General features: G+C 45.1%; 1 long non-coding RNA gene across 4 annotated transcripts; it reads right to left on the reverse strand.

Moving 5' to 3' along the window:
- Positions 1-122: 122 nt before the first annotated feature.
- On the reverse strand, positions 123-22,747 carry LOC110546339 (uncharacterized). Of its 4 annotated transcripts, XR_009587643.1 has the most exons (6): positions 22,623-22,637; positions 18,670-18,740; positions 18,022-18,271; positions 16,637-16,778; positions 2,810-2,974; positions 123-1,331 (listed from the first exon to the last, which is right to left on the reverse strand). It is a non-coding gene; the product is annotated as an uncharacterized LOC110546339 (long non-coding RNA). The 4 variants fall into 4 exon arrangements; XR_002476296.2 differs by lacking the exon at positions 18,670-18,740 and having other exon boundaries at positions 131-1,331; positions 22,623-22,689; XR_002476295.2 differs by lacking the exon at positions 18,670-18,740 and having other exon boundaries at positions 133-1,331; positions 18,022-18,267; positions 22,623-22,747.

Below are 22,747 nucleotides of genomic sequence, written 5' to 3' on the forward strand. Positions count from 1 at the left end.
ATTCAAATACCCAACACCCTGCCCCTAAGTCAACCTCCCTTTTAATGTAGAGAATTAAATTTATAGATAACTGAATCCCTGAGTCAGGAAGAAAGCCATTAGAAATCAGAGCCCCACACAAGGAACCCACCAGTTACTATGCTTTAAGAGAGAGAAAGGGAAAAAAGGAAGGAGAGAGAGAGGGAAAGAGAGAGAGAAAGAAAGAGCACTTTTAACAGACATCACGAAATGAGCCCTTCTGGAGAAAGATGACTCCAGATGTTGTTTATCGAGCACATTGGTGAGGAGGAGTTTCACTGTTGATTGCAAGGAGACAAAAGATCCTCTATCACTGTTTATTGGCCACTCCTGACACATCAGTGACCAATGCGTGCTTCCTCCTTTCGTTGGATGGATGTTAATGTAAAAACAAAACCCATCAAAGACTAAAGAGCTGACTTGGCCTAAAGCTTTCAATGCTGACTTAAAATGGATAATAGGTTTATCTATTTTCCAGGCATTTCCATCCATCATAAATGAGTGAGCAGGACAGCTGATGTTCACCCCTTGATTCAGGGTTTGTAGGAAATAAAAAGACAGTTACTGCTCATCTTCCTTCTGCCATCAAGGAATGTGTGTTTGGGGCCTGGGGGTGGAGCTCACTGATAGACCATGCACGTAGCAACCCCAGAACTGAAAAAAAAATGTATTCGTTTTCTTTTTCGTTGTTGTTGTTGTTCTACCTGGTGATACCAGTAAAAATGGTTGGCGTTTATTGGAAGAGTCCTTCGCACCATACATGGTACTGGCCCCTTTTCATGGAAGGCCTCAGGCAGAGTCCACCAATGTTGGAAGATCTGTAGATGTGTTGTCATCCTCCTTTGATGATGAGCAGTGAAGATGCAATGGCTTATCCACCTCATGGCTGTCTCATGGCTGTCCCAGGAGCCCCATTACCAGCTTGGCTGGATGTTCCCGCCTTCCGGGCGTTCACGTTTCCAGGCTCCATGTTGTTCTGCACCTCAGGAGAAGAAACAGGATCTCTGTTCTTTCTAGGGACATCTGACAGCAATTCATAGTGAAACCACCCATGTGTCAATCTCCACCAGGTGAACCCAACCTCTTAACACGAGGTAAGAACATGACTGTTTCCAGCAGTGCACCAGGGGACAATGGTTTGGCTTGATCCAAGAGCTTTCTCAACAGTCACGATTAGAAAAATGAACTCAGAATCCAAGTTCTACGGGCAGTGGTGGCACATGGGACACTAATGTCCCAGCTTTAGTCCCAGGTGGATTTCTGTGAGTACAAGGCCAGTCTGATCTACAGAGAGAGTTCCAGGACAGCCTGAGCTGCAGAGAGAAACCTTGCATCAAACAACTAAAAAGAAAAAACAAACAAAATGCAAGTTCTAGACCAGTCATGGTAGGGCACACCTTTCATCCCAACACTAAGGAGGCAGAGTCAGGGAGATCTCTTTGAGTTTGGGGTCAGCCTGGTCTACATAGTAAGTTTTAGTCCAGAAGGAGAAAGTGAGGAGGAGGAGATCCATGCCTCTTATGATATAACTTCGTTTTAAAGGTTCATAATCTTCAACTTTCTGAATAAGTTAAATTTTAAAAGAGAAGAATTTTGCTTTTCTTATTAAACATATTCAAAAAGATGAGCTAATTGATATTGACAAGTTATTCAAATATTATTGCTGTGAAAATATAAACCACGGTAATACAATTTTTCTAAAGATTCTATTTAGTTTCATTTATATATATATATATGTGTATATATATATATATATATATTTTTTTTCTGATTTTGAGACAAGGTCTCCCTGTAGCTCTGGATGTTTTGGAACTAACCATGTAGACCAGGCTGGCCTTACGCTCTCAAAGATCCACCTGCCTTTGCCTTCCAAGTGCTGGGATTAAAGCCATGCACCACTATATAAGCTTTCTGTTTTATGTCTAATACTTGACTCTGGATCTTCCAATTGCTTGGTATTGATTTTTAATAGGATGTACATGGACAACCAGTTCCTGTCCATGGCAGATATACATTTACTCTGGAGTTTAAAAAACAGGAAGTGGAGATGGGGGAAGAAATTGAAAACTTTTTGAAACATTAATGTTGAAAAAAGTCGGGGTGATTCCTTTGCCCTGATTTATTTTAAAATAGAATTTCATGGCTGGAGAGATGGATCAGCAGCTAAGAGCAGTGGGTGCTCTTCCAGAGGACCCCAGGTCTGAGTCCCAGCACCCTAATGGCACCTCACAACCATGTGCATGGCCAGTTCCCAGAGATCTAACATCCTCTGCTGGCCTCAGTGGGCACTGCAGGAATGTGGTGCGTATACACACACACACACACACACACACACACACAAGCAAAGCATCCAGACACATAAAATAAAAATAAATAAATCTTTCAAAAGATAAACAGAATTGCAGAAGCAGTTTAAATAGTCAAGGCACATGCAAGCATGTTGCTATTTTCCTCCCCTCCAGATGTATTTAATTTCACACATCTGCAGCCATGCATTGTGTTTCTAAACCTGATGAAGAAAAACTGAACTTATTTGTGTACAATTTCACAGGAAGGGTTTGCTTTCGTTTTTCTTTTCTTTCTCTGCCCAGCAACACCTAACATCTAGATATTTGTACACCAGATAGTCTTTCTCAAGACAGTTGAATTAAGAATATGTGCGTATGTCTTTAGGTTTCTCAAAATCTTTTTATAGGATTGGAAATGTGAGCACATGCCTAGAGCACTCAAGGCCCTGGTTTGAACTCTAAAACCTGGGGCTTTTATGTCCACGGTCTCGTTTCACTCTTACCAGTAGTTCAGTGAGGTAAGGATGTTCTCAGAGATGCAGGAAATGAAGAGCTGTGGTGGGGCCACCCGAAATCAGCATGCTTTCCCTCTAAGGCAGCAGAGAGTCATTCTGCAGGCTGTGCGGACTGTTGCAACCACTCAGCAACTCCATTCACTGGAGAGACAGCTATAGACAATAAGCAAGTGGATGTAAACAGTGGTATTCCAATAAAACTTTATTTGAAGTCAGATCATTTTCAAGAATCAAAAAATAAGACTTTGTTCTTAAATTTATTTAATTTTTTAACCATTGAGAGATGTGAAAGTTACGCTCAGCTTTGACAGGATTGGTCCAGTCTGGACAGCAGTTTGCCAGCCCTCTGTCTCGAGCAGAGTCTTGAATTAGGAAGGCGGGTTAAAGGGCCCTGACTTAATTGCCTCCGCTTTCGGGGATGAAATCTGATGCCTCCAGAACTTAGGACACTTTGCTGTGGTCTGACGGGACAAACACCCTGATAGTTCAGTGCACTTTGCACCAAAAGGCTTTGCTTAAAATAAAAGCAAACGAGATGCCAATTAAAGAGATAACTGTAAAAGCTGCTCGGCAGTCTGCCCGAGGTGAGAACAGCCCATGCTGCTGCTGAGCCGGCCACCACTTCTGCAAGCTGCGCTTGGCTCACTTTCAGAGCACTTGAGAAATGGTAACTGGTTCCGCAGAACTTGTTCCAAGCAATAGCCGGGGTGACTTTTGCTCTGTTACTTCCTGGCATGAGTGCAGTTTAACTCCTCCTCTGCCTGAGCCATGAAATCCACAAAGGAAGGAAATTGATCTTTGCCACTTGAGTATACATAGTTTCGCTTTTTTTTTTTTTTTTTTACAAGATTGTATTTTATTAAGTATCTTGGCTTTCTCCAGCATTTTGCAACTGAATTAAGTTTCTTTCCCAGACTCGTTCAGTTGAGTTTTATTTCCCTCCATTTCTTCATCTTCAAGCCATCATACCCTTTTCCTAGCAGCTTGACCCATCCAAAATCAGACCACACCCAGTAAGCCAGCTTGAAGCCAAACCCAGCAAATAGCTTTGAGGCATCATTACCAGGAAGATGGTAGCGCCCTCCTCCCTTCTAGGTGCTTGAACTCCATGCTCTCCTAGCCACCTTCTAGCTTGCTTTCTGTATTTGCACAGGGATAAAGCTTCATGAGGCAGAAGTGACACAGCAGCTGCCTCAGAAGCCACAGCTGAAAGCGGAAATGCAGTCTGTCCCCACATGGGACGTGCTGTGTCTGAGTGTGTGTGTGTGTGTGTGTGTGTGTGTGTGTGTGTATGTGTGTGTGTGTATGTGCGCGCACGTGCATGCATGCGTGTGTCCGTCCATGTATGATGCACCTGCAGATATGTGGAGAAAAGGGAAGGAGAGTCAAATTCTCCCACAAAGGAAAACAGAATAAGCCAGACAGACGAGACAGAAAGCCAGCTGAGCCCAGTGGTCCGTCTTACCATGTGGGCAGAGGCTAGAACATTCTGCATGCCATTTCTTCTTCTCTGGACTGCTTCCTCCTTCAACGCTCACCAGCTCCTCTCAGGGGCTGTCTCTGTCACTATGGCCTGTCTGTCCTAAGTCAGCAGCCTAAGGGGTCAGAGGCACAGACAGTCTACCACCCCCGTCCTGTCCCAGCATCCTCCTTGTGCTCTTGCTGTCCCCCCTCCACAGCTCCTTAACAGAATGTGTCACCCGGCTAGGAGTTGAGCTAGCCTTCTTGAGCACCTTCTGACCTCCCCTTCTGGCCTGGAAGCCTTGGGGCCAGGGAACATGTGTCCTTGTGTGGGGAATAGTGCAATAACAAATTCAAAAGACTGGTGAAAATGAAGCAGTTTTACTATACCATTCTGCAGAGAGGGACACCACCATGGGGTCGGGCAAAGATGGTCAGCATGTTGATTGGCACAGGACTGTGATTCTTAAAGTATCCCCCACCTGCCCATCATAGGAAATTCCCATCCTCTGTTTCTAGGTCAGGGTTTGCTCCTGCCGCAATTGCTCCATCTCATTGGTTTATGACACACAGCCTTATCTAGTGAATAATTCAGGACTGGGGACTGGCTCTGATCATGGGCTCAGTCACCAGCAAACAACCTGTAACTTTCCAACTCTCAGAGTCTAGGACGAGTAAACACCAGACGTGAGCTAGGGGAGGGAGGGGCCCTAGCCTCCTGGGTAGCCATAACGTTAATGAACTCTGAGCACACCCCATACTGAAAGTGGACCACGATAATCTATTTCTCACACTCAGCCCATCACTGGATGCCAGGCCCCAGCGAGAATGCCCGGCACACAGCAGCAGAAACTCTAAATGTTGTCATGAGGATGAGCATGGCTCCGGATACTAAGCTTGGCTTCACACCTCTTAGAAAGTTTGGTATTGGTCCCTGAAAGGTCTGCTGTGCTGGTGGGATGTTGTGCTGAGCACATTCTATTTTTGTCTCCAGTGAGGAAGAAGCATCAAGAGTTGTGGGATGGGGGGAGGGGGAGGAGGGAAGAGTGTTGTCTGGCAGTGGTGGCTCAAGCCTTTAATCCCAGGAGTCAAAGGCAGAGTTAGGCAAATCTCTGTGAATTCCAGGCCAACCTGGTCTACAAAGGGAGTGCAGGACAGCCAGGGCTACCCAGAGAAATTGTCTCAAAAAAAAGGGCGGGGGAGGGAAGGGAGCTCAAACCTCCTGGGGAAGGAATAAGGCAATGAGCCCCTGGGTTGTTTACCTAGTTGTCTGTGTTCAAGACAGTGGAAGCACTCAGCAGGCAAGAGGGTATCCCCCATGCCCCCCACCCCGGAGCCTAAGACCTCTCTGCGATGGGCCAGTAAAGACTGCTGCAAGGTTTTCTGGGCTCATCAGCATGACTTCTGGGGACTTTCAAAAGCACCCAGAAAACTGAAATCAGAAGCAAACTGCAAAAGCCAAGAGCTGGTCCACAAGGCGCTCTGTCTTCTCCAGGTCTTTACCCCTGAAATGGACAATATTTCAACCATTCCCCCAACCTAATCTCCTAACTTGAGATACAGGGTCTGGTATATTTGGTGTTGTTACTCAATTTGGGCATTTCCTCCTACTTCGACTTTTGACATTTACTGAACATATATTATGTGACAAAGAAAAAGCATATATTCTAAATGGCTCAGTCTGGTTGCATTAAGTGGCATAAGGCAGAAAAATTTTTTTGCTTTGTTTGGAGGTTGGGAAATCACCACATTGTGGGATTTTAATTAGGCCTTGACCACTGAATGGGAACAGTGAGGAAGGGTGGAAGGAAGGAGGAGTCTGGGAGGAGGGACCTTCCAGATCGGACCTCCGTCTGGATACTAACCCTCTGGAGCCTTCACAGCATTATCCACATTTGCTTACAAGGAACTGGCTGGCAGAGCAGATGCTGTGATGAGAACTCACTCACAGTGTGCTGGAAAGAGAACCCAAAGTACAAAGACACCACAACTGCTCACGAAAGAAAAGACCATTCATGGCTGACAGGTGTGTGACATTTGCAGCCCGGAGGTCTGTTCACAGCAGGCACCCAGAATATTCCTGCTGCCCGTCAGAAGAAAATTAACTGAAGCTTAGTAAGACCTTAGAACGACTATAAACTGTTAATATGATTGGATTGTTAGGGTTAACTAAAGGCTCACTAGAGTGTTTTAAAAGCAGAACAGTCTCTTCGGCTGGAAGGGTGGCCTAGAGTTTGAGTCCCGACATCTACAGGGAGGAAAAGCTAGACATGGTTCCTAGCACACCAGTAACCCAGCGCTGATGGGGGAAGACAGAGGATGATTGTGGCTTGACGGCTGCCAGCCCTGTACAGATGTTGCAAGCCCCAGGTTCAGTGAGAGACCTTGCCTCAAAGAAATAAGGCAGAGAGGGATACAGAAGGATGCCCATGCCCTCCTCTGGCCTCTGCACCTCTACACCACGTAGGCCAGGCACACACCAGGTACAGACACTGACCAAAGTAATTTGATTAAATATTGCAAAGTATGGTAGGAATAACTTGGCCCTGAGGATGCATGTTCTTAATTTTGTACCTGCTCTTCTGGGATGTTGTTGTTGTTTTGTTTTGTTTTGATTCAGTTATTTTACTCTTATGTCAAGATATTAATAAAATGAATAAAAATAACAAAAAAAAACCCACAAGACCTACTACATTGTCAGAACATTTCCTAGATTTATCGCCTCAATTTTTTGAGGAGGAAATGTTGGTAGCAGAAACCTCAGTCTTAAAAGGGGGTCTGAGCAATTGAGACATCTACAACAAGGACCCTGCTCCTGAGGCTCAGGGAAACTCATGGAGAGTGGAAAGACTGTAAGAGCCAGAGGACCAGGATGACTTCTCTGAGAGAGTGTCTTCTGGACACGGCAGGGATGCTATTCCTATAAACTCTCAAAACTATGGCTGCCTGCACAGGACCACATCAGCCGACGACATACCGACAACAGACAGGGAAAAGCCACTAGCTCTGAATAGCTGCTGAGGGAGGAAGACTCCATTTTCTCCATGGATAAGCACCAAAAGATTTTAACCCTGAGTGGTCAGCCCTAAACACAGGTACATGTGGGCAACACTGTTTGGACTCAGTAGGTCGTCTAGATGAGAGTGTGTATTTATCTGTGTATAATAATAATAATCATAAAGGAGGCTATTAATTCAAGAGTGCTTCTTATGCCAGCATGAGGACCTTGGTGTCTAACACACACACACTTTAAAAATTCGGGTGATCCCACCACTTGTGAGGCGGAGGCAGGCGGATCTCTGTGAGTTCAAGACCAGCTTGGTCTACATAATGAGTTCCAGAACAGACGGGGCTACATAGAGAGACCTCGCTTCAACAAAAAACAAACAAACAAACAAACAAACAACAACAAAAAGGCAGGTATGGCGATGTGCAACCTATTACCCCAATCCTGAGCAGAAGGAAGAGACAGGAGGACCGCTGCACCTTGCTGGCTTCCTGCTTAGTTGAAAACTACAACCACCGAGCTCAATGAGAGACCCTGTCTACAGGGAGTAACTCGGAGAGTGGTGGAGAAGAGCACTCTACATCACCACATGGCCACTACATGTACGTGATTACAAGGCTGTACACATTCATGTACATACCACACACATGCACACAAGACATGGGAACACGAATGCATATACCACGCATGCACACACATGCACACACATGCACACACGACATGGGAACACGAATGCATATACCACGCATGCACACACAAGAAGTTTCTATCATACGCCTTACGGTTTTTACAATCACTATTTCCCCTCCCCCCCCAAATGCCCCCACTCCTTCACAAATACCTCACTGTCATGGAATACTCAAGATAATGACGTTTAGCTAAGTCCACGATTCAGTCATACAATTAGAAACGGACTCTTACAGCAGCAACTAATGTGTACATTTTTGGTAACTTTTAAAGCTCTGACAAGTAGCTTTTTATCAAAGTCATGACTATTCATATTCCCACTTCCCATATTCCTAACAGGCCGCCTCAGCGATTCTACTGGAGTTAGCTCGACCCTTTCTTGACCTTCCCCACCTTACGTGGCATGGATGCTCATATCAAAATGGCGTAGCATTCCGAGATTTTCCATTTCTTTGAGTCTGTGCGAGTTGAAACTTTTTTTAACCACTTATAATTCTTCTGTGGCTATTCTGATCATGTCCTTTGTTCAGATTGCTTATTTACGTTTTAGGTTTTATTTTGCTGTTTTTCCCTAGGGTAAGGGAGTGACTCAGACAGTTAAGTATTTGAGACAGAGGCTCCCTAGTCTATCCTAGAACTTACAATCCTCCTGCCTCAGCTTTCTGGGATTACTAATATTCACCACCATACCTTGCTCATTTTTTTTTCTATGATTAGCAGTCATCTCAACAACATATTTGAACCAATCGTTGATTCCTTCACCTCACGAGTGTTTGCTGGCCACCATGATGCTGCTTCCTTGCACGGCTCCAGGGACCCGATCTAACTGGGGAGGGTGGGGGTGAAGAAAATCCAGATACAGGAACAGACAGAGAAGCTGGGGTCAGGTGGACTGGGCTCTCTGATGGAGAAGCCACAGCAGCTCAGAAGCTGTCTCTGTTTATTATACACAGGGGAGCAGAAATGTGGGATTGTTGTACACAGATAAACAAGGAGACGGGTTATCATATACATCTGAATAGGGAGACAGGGTTAACATATACATCTGTATAAGGAGACGGTTATCATGTACATCTGAACAAGGATGTGGGGTTAGCTAATCTGTGGAGAAGCATTCTCTGTAGGAGAATAGTCTGCAGGTTACGTGTGTGTGTGTGTGTGTGTAGGGGATGGGGCATGGTGAATAATTTTGTACAAACTGTCAACATTCACACTTGGACCAGAGGAGTTCATTGCCATCCCTTTGAGCCTCATGGTGAGTAAATGGAAGGCAAGCTTTGCCAATTTCCCATAGGTCTGAGACTTTGGCACTGATATGGCCATGGTCAAGTCAAACAACACCCATTCGCTCAGGGCTTCGTTTGTTCAGGGCTTTCTCTAATCCCCATGTCATGATGCATTAGATGCAATAATCTGAGCACTGGGAGATTCTGGAGAAACGACCCTTTTTTTCACGGAGGTCACATCCCAGTAGTGTTTCACAGATCTGATGCTGTCACAGTATCAGAACAGTTTGTGTTACTTTAATAGCCCTGTCACATGATAGTCCCATGAAGTAATCTCTGAGTTTAGGGTTCAGCTATAGCTCAGGCACAACAGTGGGTCAGCCTGTGCCCACCCCTAACATACACACACACACACACACACACACACACCACTCACATACATACACATACCATTCTTTTTATTAACCTTCCTTAACCAGGAACTAGCTTAGCCCACCACCCTGTCTTGGTTGGGTTTTATGTCAATTTGACATAAGCTAGAATCATCTAAGAAAAAAGAACCACAATTGGAAAAAAAAGGCTCTGTAAAACTTGCTCTTAGGGAGGTCTGTAGAGTATTATCTGATTGACTGATGTGGGAGGGCCCAATCCACTGTGGGTGGTGCTACCTTTTGACAGATGATGGTTCTGGAGTATATTAGAAGGTAGGCTGAGCAAGCCAGCACCCAGCATTCATCCACAGACTGTGCTTCAGTTCCTGCCCCCAGTTCCTGCCTTGGCTTCCCTCAGTGGATTGTAACTCAGGATGTATAAGCCAAATAAACCCACGTTGCTTTTGGGTGTGGTTTTATCACAGCAATAGGAACTCTAAGACACACCTTCTCAACACCCCTGTACAGGTCAGTTCCTAACCTTCGACTACACTTCTCAAAGATTTTGCCCAAAGCTCCCACACGTGCGCCCTTTACTGAAGCAAACCCCACAAACAAGATCAGCTCTCAAAAGTCTAACTAAGCCTTGGAATTAGTCAAAGCAAGAAAGAATTTATTCTTTAATATTTTGGCGTAAGCAAAGAAGCAAACCAGAAACTAGTTGTCTTCCAAGACAGCCGGGAAATGGCTCCTGACCAAAATAGGCCATCAGAACCCAGTCACATCCGAGCTCCTCAAAGAACCTCAAACCTTCCTGTGCACGGTGCGTAAGCTCTGAACTCCTTGGAAAAGTGCTCCTTTGACATAAGACCTGATATTCTCGTTGTCCCAGAATCCCTGAGCTCACCTCAAACACAGTGACCTGTGTCTGTATGTGTGTCTGCATATGTGTGTGTGGGGGGGGTTGTACATGGATGTGGATGTGTGTGTGCTTGTGTGCATGTGGTCTGATGTGCCTCTGTTTTCTCTCCACCCACACTTTTGTGACATTAGCTATCTGTGTTTTACAAGGCACAGGTTGTTCCACCTCATCCCTGCTGCCTATACCCATCATCCCTCTGGTGCTACCTCCTCCTTGTTCTCTGTACTGTGAGTCCACGTTCCATGATGCAGACCCCTTGCCTGCCCGCCCTCAGCCCCCACAATCCTCCTTCAGGGTTTTCTCCCTCCCACCAGCCAGTGGTAATTGCGGGTATAACTAGCCTTTTCTTTGACGAGAACACTGCTTGTGAGCCATAAGCCACCTGGCCCTCTCCACTGCCATCCACAAGAATGACACTTCCCAAAGTGCCTTACATCACTCCCTGCTTGGCTGCAGGGAGAACCCACCCAAGTCTAACCAGGCCCCACCACATCTAATCACTGCCTTTCCAGTGGCTATCTCTCCCCTATGGAAGCATCTGCCCTCAAAAACCCCCAAACTTCTCACCTTGCCTGTCCCCTAAGTTCCTCAGCTGTTTCACATATCAGGTGGTTGGCCCCTTAGTGCGCTGCTGGCTATACCACTACTGCTCTAAGCCAATGCCCTATCCTGACCTCTGCAGACCCCTGTGTCCCTGGAGCCAGAGTCAATATGGATAGATCCCATCAATGCCATAACTGAAGCCAGCTATCAATGCTCATACAAATGTCTGCCGTTTCCTCCACCGACAGGGCTAACTCCCACCCTCCTCATTCTCGGAGAACCTACCCTGGAGATGAGCCAGAGATGCCAATCTCACCCTCTGGCCACTCTTGCTGGCTCCAGGTGATTAGAGCCAAGTGGGTAACAGTCTTAAGACTTCCTGAAATGTGGCCCGCAAGATGAGTCAGCAGGGGAAGGAGCTTGCTGCCATGTCTGAAGACCCAACAGAACCCCCACAAGTTCTCCTCCGACCTCTACATTTGTCTTGTAGCATACCACCTAAACACACACACACACACACAATTTTTAAAGAACACCTAAAAGAGCCCATCTTGATGGCAAGTACTGAAGCCCCGCTAGAGAGTATTAGGAGCCTCACTGGAGAATATTGAGGGCCTTGCTAGAGACTATGAAAGGCCTTCCTGGGAACATTGGGTCTGTCACTGGAGAACACTGGGTAGCTTGCTGGGGAGGATCCTAACACTGTGTTGAGGGAGACCATGGCAACCCCAATCCAAGTGATAGCAGAGAGGCCCTGGAAAGAAGCAGCCTGCCAAGAAAGAGAAGAGGTTGACACACCCAAGAGGTGAGAGAGCAGGGTCAGAGAGTGAGGAGCTCCTGGGGAGGACTCCAGTTCCCATGATGTCAGCCCTGCCTTCCTCTCGTGTTTCCTCGGAGCCCCCGACGCCATCACCAGATCCCACCTCTACCCAGGCTAAGGAGGTTTTTGTTCCTTGCCACCAACCCAGTCTTGACTGGGATACCTTTCAACACAGCTGCTGCATTGTCCCCACCGCCCACTTTCCATTCTTTTCGTCCGCCGGAATCTGTTTGCCCGTGACTATTGATACAGTCACAGAGCACACAGAGCCCCGTTCTTCCCTTGAACAAATGCTGCCTGGCGTCGTCCCAAAGACAACAAGCGGCAGCTCATGACTTAATCACACAACAGGTGAGCCGGGCCGTGCCAACACTTAGACCAACTTGTCTCGGACCCACTGGAATTCCTTGTCTGCTGGAGTTCCCCAGCAACAATCCTGACCTTGTAGATTAATCTGTGGCACAACCAGAAGTGGGTAGCACCTGTGGCCCCCAGCAGCAGGAGGCATTGCAGCTGTAAGGGTGGAGCCTTGTGTAGGCGGAAGCAGAGGCAAAACGTATTTCAAGGAGCAACTCTTCCTCACAAATCACCTAGACCTTCTGCAGATTAATGGTTCCCATAGCAACCGATAAACCCAGAAGCCCCCAGAAGACTGGAGGATTCTGTCTGCGCTGGACAAGGCTTTTCCACCCTCTGAAACAAGCTCCCTTCTGCCACAAGCCAGCCTGTCTTGTCTCCCCTTTTGCTCTGGTTGAAAGTAAACTTCTTCCAAGTTTTAGTAGGGCTTTCCCATGAACAAACCATCTGCGGTTCTAAACTACTGTGTTTGCTGTACCGGAAAATAGGAAGGTCTAACCATTAACTGTACTGCTGCTGTTTGGGGATGTAAATGATTATTTCACTCCATTTTGTTCCCTTTCCCGTTCTCTTTCCCTCCACTCTGCTCCCATCTCCCCTTTTCCTTCTCTCTCCCTCCCCCAACCCCCCATCCCCGCAACTCATTTCCAGCCCCCACCTCCTCACCGTCAACTGAAGTACTTGATATCACATAGCTCGTGAGTGCTTTTGGGAAGACTTCCAAATAGGATGGACACACTGTGCCGAGCACTCAGTTCTAACAAAGGGCAAGTACTTTTTCTCTTTGGACAAGGCCGTCGGTTCTGACAGGCTTTGCCATGCACTGTCTGTCCGTCCTTCCTTGAAGTTTGCTCTTTCAAAGGCCACTGTTTGAATGGAGACTGGCACTCCACAGTAGAAAGACCAAAAGCATGTTCTTTTTGCTCACTTCGCCTTTTCTACATTTTAATTTTTTACTTTTAGCTGGAAACATATTTGTAGGGCACCATATGATACTTGATACCTACACTTTGTAACGTTACAGATAAGCATATATAACTCCTCAAACCTCTCTGTCTGTCTGTCTGTCTCTATCTCTCTCTTTCTCGCTCTGTCGCTCTCTGGTGCTGGAGATCAAACTCACATCTTGGACATGCTAAGCTGGCCCTTGGCCCATTTTCTTATGGTGAAACCATTCCACGTGCTTTCTTCTCCCTTTTCGAGAGACCTAGTACAATGCACCGTTGTTTTCTACGGCCACCTTGCTCCAACTCAACTGTGGCTCGGGACCTGTTGAGCAATGTATGTCCCTTATGCTGACTGGTTCAGAAGTAGAAGTCACCCCAAGAAGACCACTCCTCGAACTACACCACTCAAGATTTGCTGTTGTTTTGGTGTTGTTGTTGTTGTTTTTTTTTTTTTTTTAATAAGTTTTGTTGTTGTCGTTTGAGATGAGGGTCTTACACTCAGCCCTGCTTGGCCTGGAATTCACTATGTAGACTTTGAACTCACAGAGATCTGTCTGTCTCTGCCTCCGGAGTTTTGGAATTAAAAAGGCATGTACCACCACTCCCAGCCAGGCTGACATATTTTGATGAAATATTTGGTGTATCTGATCTTATCCCCATCTCTTACTATCACCTTTTAACCCCTTCTTTCTAGCAGTCACTCTTCTACTTCCGTGTCGAGTTTTTTTTTTTTTCATGAATATGGGTGTAAAGTTATTTATGAGAAAAAATTATTCCCCCTTCTTCAGCAGCATTGACTGCCAATAAACTCTCATCAAAATGTGTGGCTTTATAAGTATGTTCAGGTGCTTTTGAAGATTAGAAGGCACCAGATCCCCTGGTGCTTGGATTTATCATATTTGTGAGCTGCCCAACATGGGTGTTGGGAACTGAACTCCAGTCCTCTGTAAGAGCAGCAAGCAGTCTGAATTGCTGAGCCATCTCTCCAGCCCTGAAGTTGTCCAATCCCATAATAACAGCATTAATCCACTCGTGATGGTGGTACCCCATGATTTTCCATTAGGCATGGTTTGATCGGAGGTGAGTTTCCACCTAGCACATAAAGCCTGGGGGTGCATTCAAATCATGACACTTGTTATACTTGGTTTTCAAAGGATCCCATCAGATACTACTACCAGAGAGAGACAGGAAGCCATAGGCACACTTGGCTTTAGTGGCCCATTGCCCAGGTACCATCTGACCTCTCTTTTTATTGCCAGCAGCCTTGAGCTATGCAAAAATTTATTTTCCTGATTCATAAATCCACTAATTTCATTGTTCATCTTCTATGCTTCACAGACTTTCTTCTGTAGTTGTGGGGTTGCCTTTGTCCATTTTGGTTACAGACTTCTATTACTAAATAAACTGATTTGTCTTTATTATGAAAATATCTACAAGAAACATCTTTTCAAAAACTATGAGTATGATTCGGGCACCGTGGCACACACCTGTAATCCCAGCACTCTGGAAGGCAGAGGCAGGCAGATCGCTGTGAGTTTGAGACCAGCCTGCTCTACAAAGTGAGTCCAGGACAGCCAAGGCTACACAGAGAACCTTGTCGGGGGGGGGGGGGGAGAGGAAGGAAAACAATAAAACGGAAAAAACTGTGAGTATGTTAGCTTTTCCTTTATTAAACAAATGATGGAAATAACAGCCCTACGGAAGAAGAGATTTACTTTGATACGTTCTGGAAGTTTCGGCCTGTGATCGATTAGCTCCGATCACAAGGTGAGGCAGAGCCCCAGGAGGGAAGGTTGGCACGGCCAATCTTCTTGCCTCATGGTCAGGAAGCAAGGAGAGAAAGGAGCGCTGGGGACACACTATGCTGGTCAGGGACATACCCCAAAGACTCTGAAACCATCTCCTGACGTTTCCACAGCCCTCTCACAGTGCCACACATCTTTAATCATCGACCTCCAAGGTCATCTCAGACACAGCTATAGCAACGGTGTGTACGTTCCTGCTCTCTAAACATCCCCAATAATTATTTTTAATTTAGCTCTTAATATCCCGAGGCTTCTTAGGAATGTGCCTGGAGTCTTACCGTTAAACTACGGAGCAATGAGACCTGTTAGCCATAATGGCTTTCTGATTGAGCAAGCTTCAGATGTACCGGATTCCCAGAGAATGGATTACAAGTCAGGGTATACTTTAGAGTCCGTCAGGGCGGCACGGCTGGATGGAACTATCCCCTGCAGATACATACTTTATGTATAAATACATTGTGTTGTCACCTGCCCTCCTCTTCAGTGCAAAACACCACGACCTACCCACTCAGAGGGGGACCTTTGATAAATGGTTGACGGTGATTCTCAAGCTATTTCTGATCCTTCAGTACAAAAACCAACCAACCAACCAACCAACAAACAAACAAACAAAAAAAAAAAACAACCCACTAATTAAGGGCCTAGAGAAATGGCTCATCAGGTAAGAGCACTTGCTCCTCTCACAGAGGATCCTGGTTTGATTCCTAGCACCCACATTAGGTGGCTCATACCCACCTCTAAGTCTCGCTGTAGGAGATCCGGTGCCCTTTTCTGGCCTCTGTGGGCATTGCGCATGTGTGGTGCGCATGCAGGCAAACAGATGTGCATGTATGCACACACACACATAAATATTTACTTACAAAAGAAAAATAACTAAGTGATTAACAAGAAATTCCAAATGCATTGTTAACCAAAACATGTTTTTTTTTTTATAAAAAGTATCCTGGGATTGGATTTAGGAAGGATGTTGGAATGGCAAAGATAAATAAGGAGGAAAGTGCAAGGTTTTGTGAAAATCTAGAGCAAGAGTGGCCTGGGCCAGGGCCCTGAAGATGGAGAGAAAGACATTCTGATTGGTTGGATTACAAATCTTTGCAATTTTCCCATAGATTAGCTGGAAGCCCTATTTTTACTCAGTTTTACTTCTCTTTCACAAGCTTGGGTCTAGAAGTTACCAATTGTGCCAAGAGTAACAAATTTATTGTGTCAGGATAAACTAGCTTGTATGTGTAACAAATAGTCCCCGTCTGTCCCCTTTGTAGATTAAATAGCAAGTGTCTTTATTTGTGTCTTCCTCTTCTGCTCAGTTTATCGCAATCATTCAAGAACCAAGACTGATAGAGCCGCTGTCAGCACACACTTCCACAGTCCTGACCACAGAGGGAGGGGAGGGGAGGGGAGGGGAGGGGAGGGGAGGGGAGGGTTTAACACTTAACTGTCCTATCAGTTGGCTTGGCTAGCATGAGACAAGCCCCAAGATAACATTTGCCTGATAAAATCCAATTTCAGAACCTACAAACTTTGAGGTTCCATTGTGGAAATACACCCAGGAAGGCTCAGGAGTTCAAGGCCATCCTCAGCTGCATTGTGAGTCTGAAACCATCCTTGAAATACATGAGATCTGTCTTGAGGTTTTATCACTGTGAAGAAATAAGATGACCAAGGTTACCTTCATAAAGAAAAGCATTTAATTTGGGCTGGATTATAGTTTCAGAGGTTTAGTCCATCAGTCCATTGAGTCATGACAGGAGGCATGGCATTGTGCAGGCAGACGTGGGCTGGAGGAGCTGCTGAGAGTTCTACATCTGGGTCTGAAGGCAGAAGAAAGAGACTGTGACCCTGGGGGTGGTGTGAGCTTGTATGAGACCCTCACGCCCGCCTCCACCATAATACACTTCCTCCGACAAGGTCGCCCTACTCCAACAAGGCCACACCTAGTAGTGCCATTCTGTATTAGGCAAGCATTCAAACACATGAGTCTACAGAGGCCAAATCTATTCAAACCACCACAGGCTTTTGTTGTTTGTTTGTTTGTTTGTTTGTTTGTTTGTTTGTTTCTGAAAAAGCCAAAAGGAAATTGAGGAAGATGTTTCAAGGTGTGGTGGTTTGTATAAACGTGACTCCCATAGACGTATATATTTGAGTGCTCCATCACTGGGGAGTAGTACTGCTTGAGAAAGGTGAGGAGGTGTGGCCTTGTTGGAGGACATGTGTCACTGGGGTTGGCTTTGGTTTCAAAAGCCCATGCCAGGCCTGCTCTCTCTCCCTCTCCCTCTCCCTCTCTCTCTCTCTCTCTCCCTGCTGGTCAGGATGTAGTTCTTAACTACTCTGCTCTAGCATCATGAGTGTGGCCATGCTTCTGTCATGCTCCTGCCATGAGTAAGAGTCATCTTAGTCATGGTCTCTTAACAGCAATAAAACAGTGACTAAGACAGCAGATCAAAGTACTTACTTTGCAACCCTTAACAGCCTTTTTACCAGAACCCATGTGAAAAGAAAGAAGTGATTCCTCAAATTCTTCATCCGCCCCCAACATTTACATCATGGTATGTGCATGCCTGCACATGCACACATACAAATAATTATAATAATATTCATATAATAAACAATAACAATAGTATTATAATTAATATTAATTAATTATACATGGTATATTAAATAATATATAATTGTGTATAATTAATTATTTGTGTATCACATAATTATATATTATTTATATGTTATAATATTAATAATTACTATAATATTACTATTATATCAATTATATTATATATAACGTTACTGTTCATATAACAAATGATGTGGTATTAATATTGATATAATAAAATATATTATTAATGTCAATAATAATAAATTTTAAAACCAAAAGTAAGAAAGGAGGGAGGCTAAGAGGGAAGTAAGGAAGAAAAATAGGAATCATGGGCCTCATCCTCTCTGCTTGATCATCCCCATGGAAAATGCACACCATTTCTACCATGCTGTCCATGAAATAGCTTAGAAATTGTATAGGCAGTCAGCAAGACATTTTGCTAGCAAAAATAAATTGTGCCTTACCTTGTTTTTTTGAAAGGTGGCATATAGGATGTTTGCCACTAGTCAACGATTCTGCTTAAATGGCCATACTTCATAAACAGTTTCCTCCAACTCTGATTTTAAAAAGTATGTTAGCACGGAAGCACATGGTTTGTCTGGACACACACCTGGTACTCCCAGTAGTTAGAAGGTGGAGGCAGGAGGGTTAGGATTTCAAGTTATCGTCTGCTTCTTGCTATTTGAGGCCTGCCTGAGCTACCAGAGTTCCTGTCTCAAAACAACAAAGAAAGAAAGCAAATGAAACCAAGATACCCTGTCTTCGTGACCCCTACTAGGACAATTCTGTTACAGTACTAAGGTCCACACTTCCATTCTTATCCATTAACCCTCAGGACGTGTTCCCGTTTGCTTTCTATTGCTACGATAACCAAAAGCAGCAGGGAGAGAAGTCCGGGACAGAAACTCCAGAGACGGGAGACAGGAAGTGAATGAGAAGCCGTGGAAGAATGCTGCTTCCTTACTAGCTTGTTCTCCAGACTCACCTTCAGCTCCCTTTCTTCTGCCTCCCAAGACTACCTTCCTAGGGTGTCACCTCGCAAAGTGGGCTGGGACCCCACCCATCAATCATTAACCAAGAAGGAAAAAAAAAGTCTCCACACACTTGCCTACCGGCCAATCTGATTAGAACCGTTTTCTCAACTGAGCCGTACTTTTCTCTGATGACCCTAGTTTATGCCAAACTGTAAAAAAAAAAACAAAAAACCTAACCTGTACAGGATCACAAACAAACTTTGACCTTGCCTTGTGGAAACTGAACGAAGATTTTAACAGATTCTTTTTTTAAATCTCTGTTTTCAGTGTGGTTTTTACAACATGCCCCAAATCTGTGAAAGCCCAAGCCAAACCAAACCCCAGCTCAGGAAGCGGAGTTGCGCACACCATCAGCCATAGAGCAATTGGTAGTTGTTAGCAACTGGGAGAAGAAGAGTCAGCATTCTCTAAGGATGGACCCCAAGGATGGACCCCAAGGATGGACCCCTGGTGAACCAAGTGAGGTCCAGCAGAGGACAGTCGAGAGGATTTGGGTGGCACAAATTAGTCTTGAAGAGTTTAAAATAAAAATAAAAATTAAAAAAAAAGACACAATGTTGGGGGGTTCTGGGAAAAGTTGGGGTGAATATGCTCAAAATACATTATGTGAAACTCAAAAATTCTCAAAGAAATTTAAAATAAAATAACCACTCAGGAATGTACCCATTCGCTATTTGTGGCAAAGATATGGAGAGATTGTGCATCTTTTTATACTAAACCTGCATGTTCATTGAATGTCACTAAATTAGTCCTTTGTTAGAAGTGAGTCTTCACTCCTTCTATGATGTAAGCAATTCCTCCTGTCTTTGTTCACTTCCTTCCACCAAAACTCATGTGCTAAAATCCAGCTCCGGAGCCTAAGGCTTGGCTGAATCCGTTACAGAAACACACCCAGGAAGGTCTGCCTGTAACAGACAGCAGATCTGGTTTTTGTTGTTGTTTTTTTGTTTTGGTTTGGTTTGCATTCCATTCCATGTGTGTAAGGAGGCACAGATGTGTGTGTTCTGATACTAAACATTCCGTGACCTTCTGGGTGGCGAGGCATGGTTCCCCACAGTAGACAGCATCTTATTGCACCTTAATCTGGTGACGAAACTTTACACTGTCCAATTACAACAATGCGTTCTGCTTTGAGCTTCTACTCCCAAATATGCACATCTAAGTCCAAAGTGATCATCGTTCATTCACCTATGCCAGTCAAGGTCCACGTGAATCCCAACAAGATCCACCGGCCAGCTGGGGCCATGTTGGATTTTCTCAGTAGGTGGTCCATGGATGACTATTATGGTTGTTGACAGTATGTGTTATTCTAACTTTGTGAGAGCTTGTACACCAATCACATGTTCTATTTAATATTATAGTTTTAAAAAGCATGTTATTTAATATCATAACTAAGCAATTTCAAAATTCCTCTGACCATAATAGAGATAAGTTCAAATTTCACAGGACCACATGGAAATATTTAGTGAGCACACATAAGTGACACCCACCAAAATGGGTGAGGGAGAGAAAAGGGGTAGAATTGACTTTCTCTTTCCTAATCTGTTGTTTCATTTCAGACTCCACTCATTCCCGACGGATGCCAGCATACTTGTTAGGTTTTAGCAAAGTTTTCTTTAGCTGATCAAACATGCGCCCAGTGTCCTGTTTTGTTGTTGCTGTTGTTTTGTTTTGTTTTTAAAATATTCTTCACTTGGGTCTCCCCAGAAGAGCTACAAAAGAAGCCAAGATAAGAGGCCTGAGCCAGGATTCAGCCAGATTACACCTGTCAAGGGGACAAACGGCTCTTGGGTAGGCTACTCTCTTAAATGGCTTGGCTGTCTGTGGGTTGGATTGGGGTGGGGTGCTTCATCCAACAAAATCTCTTTACACACTCCTGGCTATTTGCCTCTGGCTATTTGTTCCCTGGTCTGAGTTGTACCCTGGCAAAACTCATCTACTTTCTGCTTTCTGTGAAATCAAACATTTAGCTCTCCACAATGGCACACAATGAAATATCCACCTCAGGTCCCCTTACTATGCAGACATTATTCTTGAGACCAGTGGTGCTCTTTGAAGCTCATTTGAAGCGAAGGAAAATGTATTTGCCTATCTTTTCTTCCTTTTTTGTTCTGTCAATAGACACAGGCTTACTTAACTAATCTGTCAAACATGGTTTTCCTTCTTTCCTAGACAAACTCAGAAGCCTAAAGCTTACGGTCCATAAGCCAAGGCAACTAGTTCCTGCTCTGCCCACCACAGATGCAGGAGGCATCAAGTCAGCTGTGAGCTGTCAGCCCCACCCACACATCACACATTACTACTTGGGTTTCATATGGGCAGTGTTGAGTGCCTCTTAACTAAACGTTCTACAATGCACAGGAGTCTGCTTAGTGAGGCATTAACTCCCTGCTGAAACAAGGAGGCAAACTTCACGATGGGGCTCAAGATGGCCTCCTGCCTTTGAAAGCCTAGACTGTCACATGTGACTAAGTTCCCATATAACCGTCTCTGCCACCCCAGTCCTGGCTCGCCTGAAGGAAGCATTCAGATACAAAACCTCTTCCGTCCTCTCCTTGGCTTTGTCTACAATGAAACCCATGCAATGAATCCCGTCCCCTCAGGTAGGCTTCTGACAGGCCAAAAAATTTGGACAAGTAGCAGTACAGAAATGAGTTCCAGCAGCTTCCTTGAATCAGCAAGACAGATCTGAGAAAGACTCCTAGTGGCCCTTCCATTCTCTGCCTACCAGGTGGCTGTGCTGTGACTTCTCTGACCTTGTAGGATGGTAGTCTGGATTCCAGATACTGCATCTAGCAGTCAGTGAGGCCTAATTGCCTGAGCTTCAAGGACAGTGACTACACAGTCTGAGCATGTTGCTCATGTCTGTGTTCCAGTTAGCCAGCACTTCCACAGAAGGCAAAGCCCTAGCCTCTGGCCATTGAGGAAGATGAGCACATTTCTGCCTTGCAGCAGCTCAGCCAGGAAGAGGTCATGGCACCAAAAAAAAAAAAAAAAAGAAAGAAAGAAAGTCCTTATCCCCTCTCTATCTGCTTTCAGTTTTGAGAGCACACACTTGCCCCTTCAAGCCCATGAGTCTCACATCTGTGGCTTCAACCAACCATGGATCACAAACATTCAGGGGGTTAAAAAAAAAAAAAAAAGCTGCATCCATGCTGAACATGCACATACTATGTTTATCTCAATTCCCCAACAATACAGTATGAAGCTGTTCACTCAGGATTTATACCCTGTTAGGCAGCCACCATCTACAGATGATTTAGTGTGGAAAGATGTGAGCAGGTTCTCTGATGATACTAAACCATCTTATGTAAGGGATGTGAGTGACCATTGATTTTAGCATCCACCAGGGTCCTGAAACCAACCCCTTAGATACCGAGGGACAACTAGAGTAGGCAACATCCAGACCCACTTGCCTGATTGTAGATGACTGTGCCCATTCCCGAATATTGGTTTGAGGTTAATAAATAGACCCAGGTTTCTAAAGCATCAGCCGCGAGAAGTAAAGCTCTACACGGAACATGACACATAAAATGGGTCTCTTCCCCAAAGGGTTTACAGAATAAAAAAGTATATGGCCAGACGCAATTTTTTTGTCCCTATGGCATGCTTCTGAGATCTTGCTTTTAATGGTATAAACCTCCGAAAATCCTCCAGGTTGAAAGATGCATGAGAGGAAACCGTATGTGTAGCAGGAGGTACCTCGGGGTGCCTACAGATAATGTGACAAGCCCAGGGATTGCCCCGACAAGGGGAAACCACATGAGACTGCCTGCCAGGACAGCACTCGCAGCTGCTGCTGAACACTGTCCCTCACGCTGGCCTCTCCGACAGCCACTAAGCCCAGGCAGCCACCCAGCCTGCAGCCCACTTCCAGGCAGCCGCCTTCGCTTCCTCAGGGGAACCTACCCAGGCAGCCCCAGCTTTAATAAGCTTACATTTGACTCTGTATTCCCAGTGCCCCGTACTAACCTGATCCACACTGCCATGCTAAATATTTAGCTCATGATCAAATAAATCAACTACCATACCTGCTAAAAGAGTCGGGCCCTTGAAAGAACTCTGTTCCAGCTCAGCCCTGACCGGCAGGCATCCTCGGCCCCTTCCGTAACCATGTTGGAATTGCGTCACTCTCAAAGCATGTGCTCACCAGTCT

Source organism: Meriones unguiculatus, chromosome 19 (assembly GCF_030254825.1).
Source record: "Meriones unguiculatus strain TT.TT164.6M chromosome 19, Bangor_MerUng_6.1, whole genome shotgun sequence".
Classification (NCBI taxonomy): domain Eukaryota; kingdom Metazoa; phylum Chordata; class Mammalia; order Rodentia; family Muridae; genus Meriones; species Meriones unguiculatus.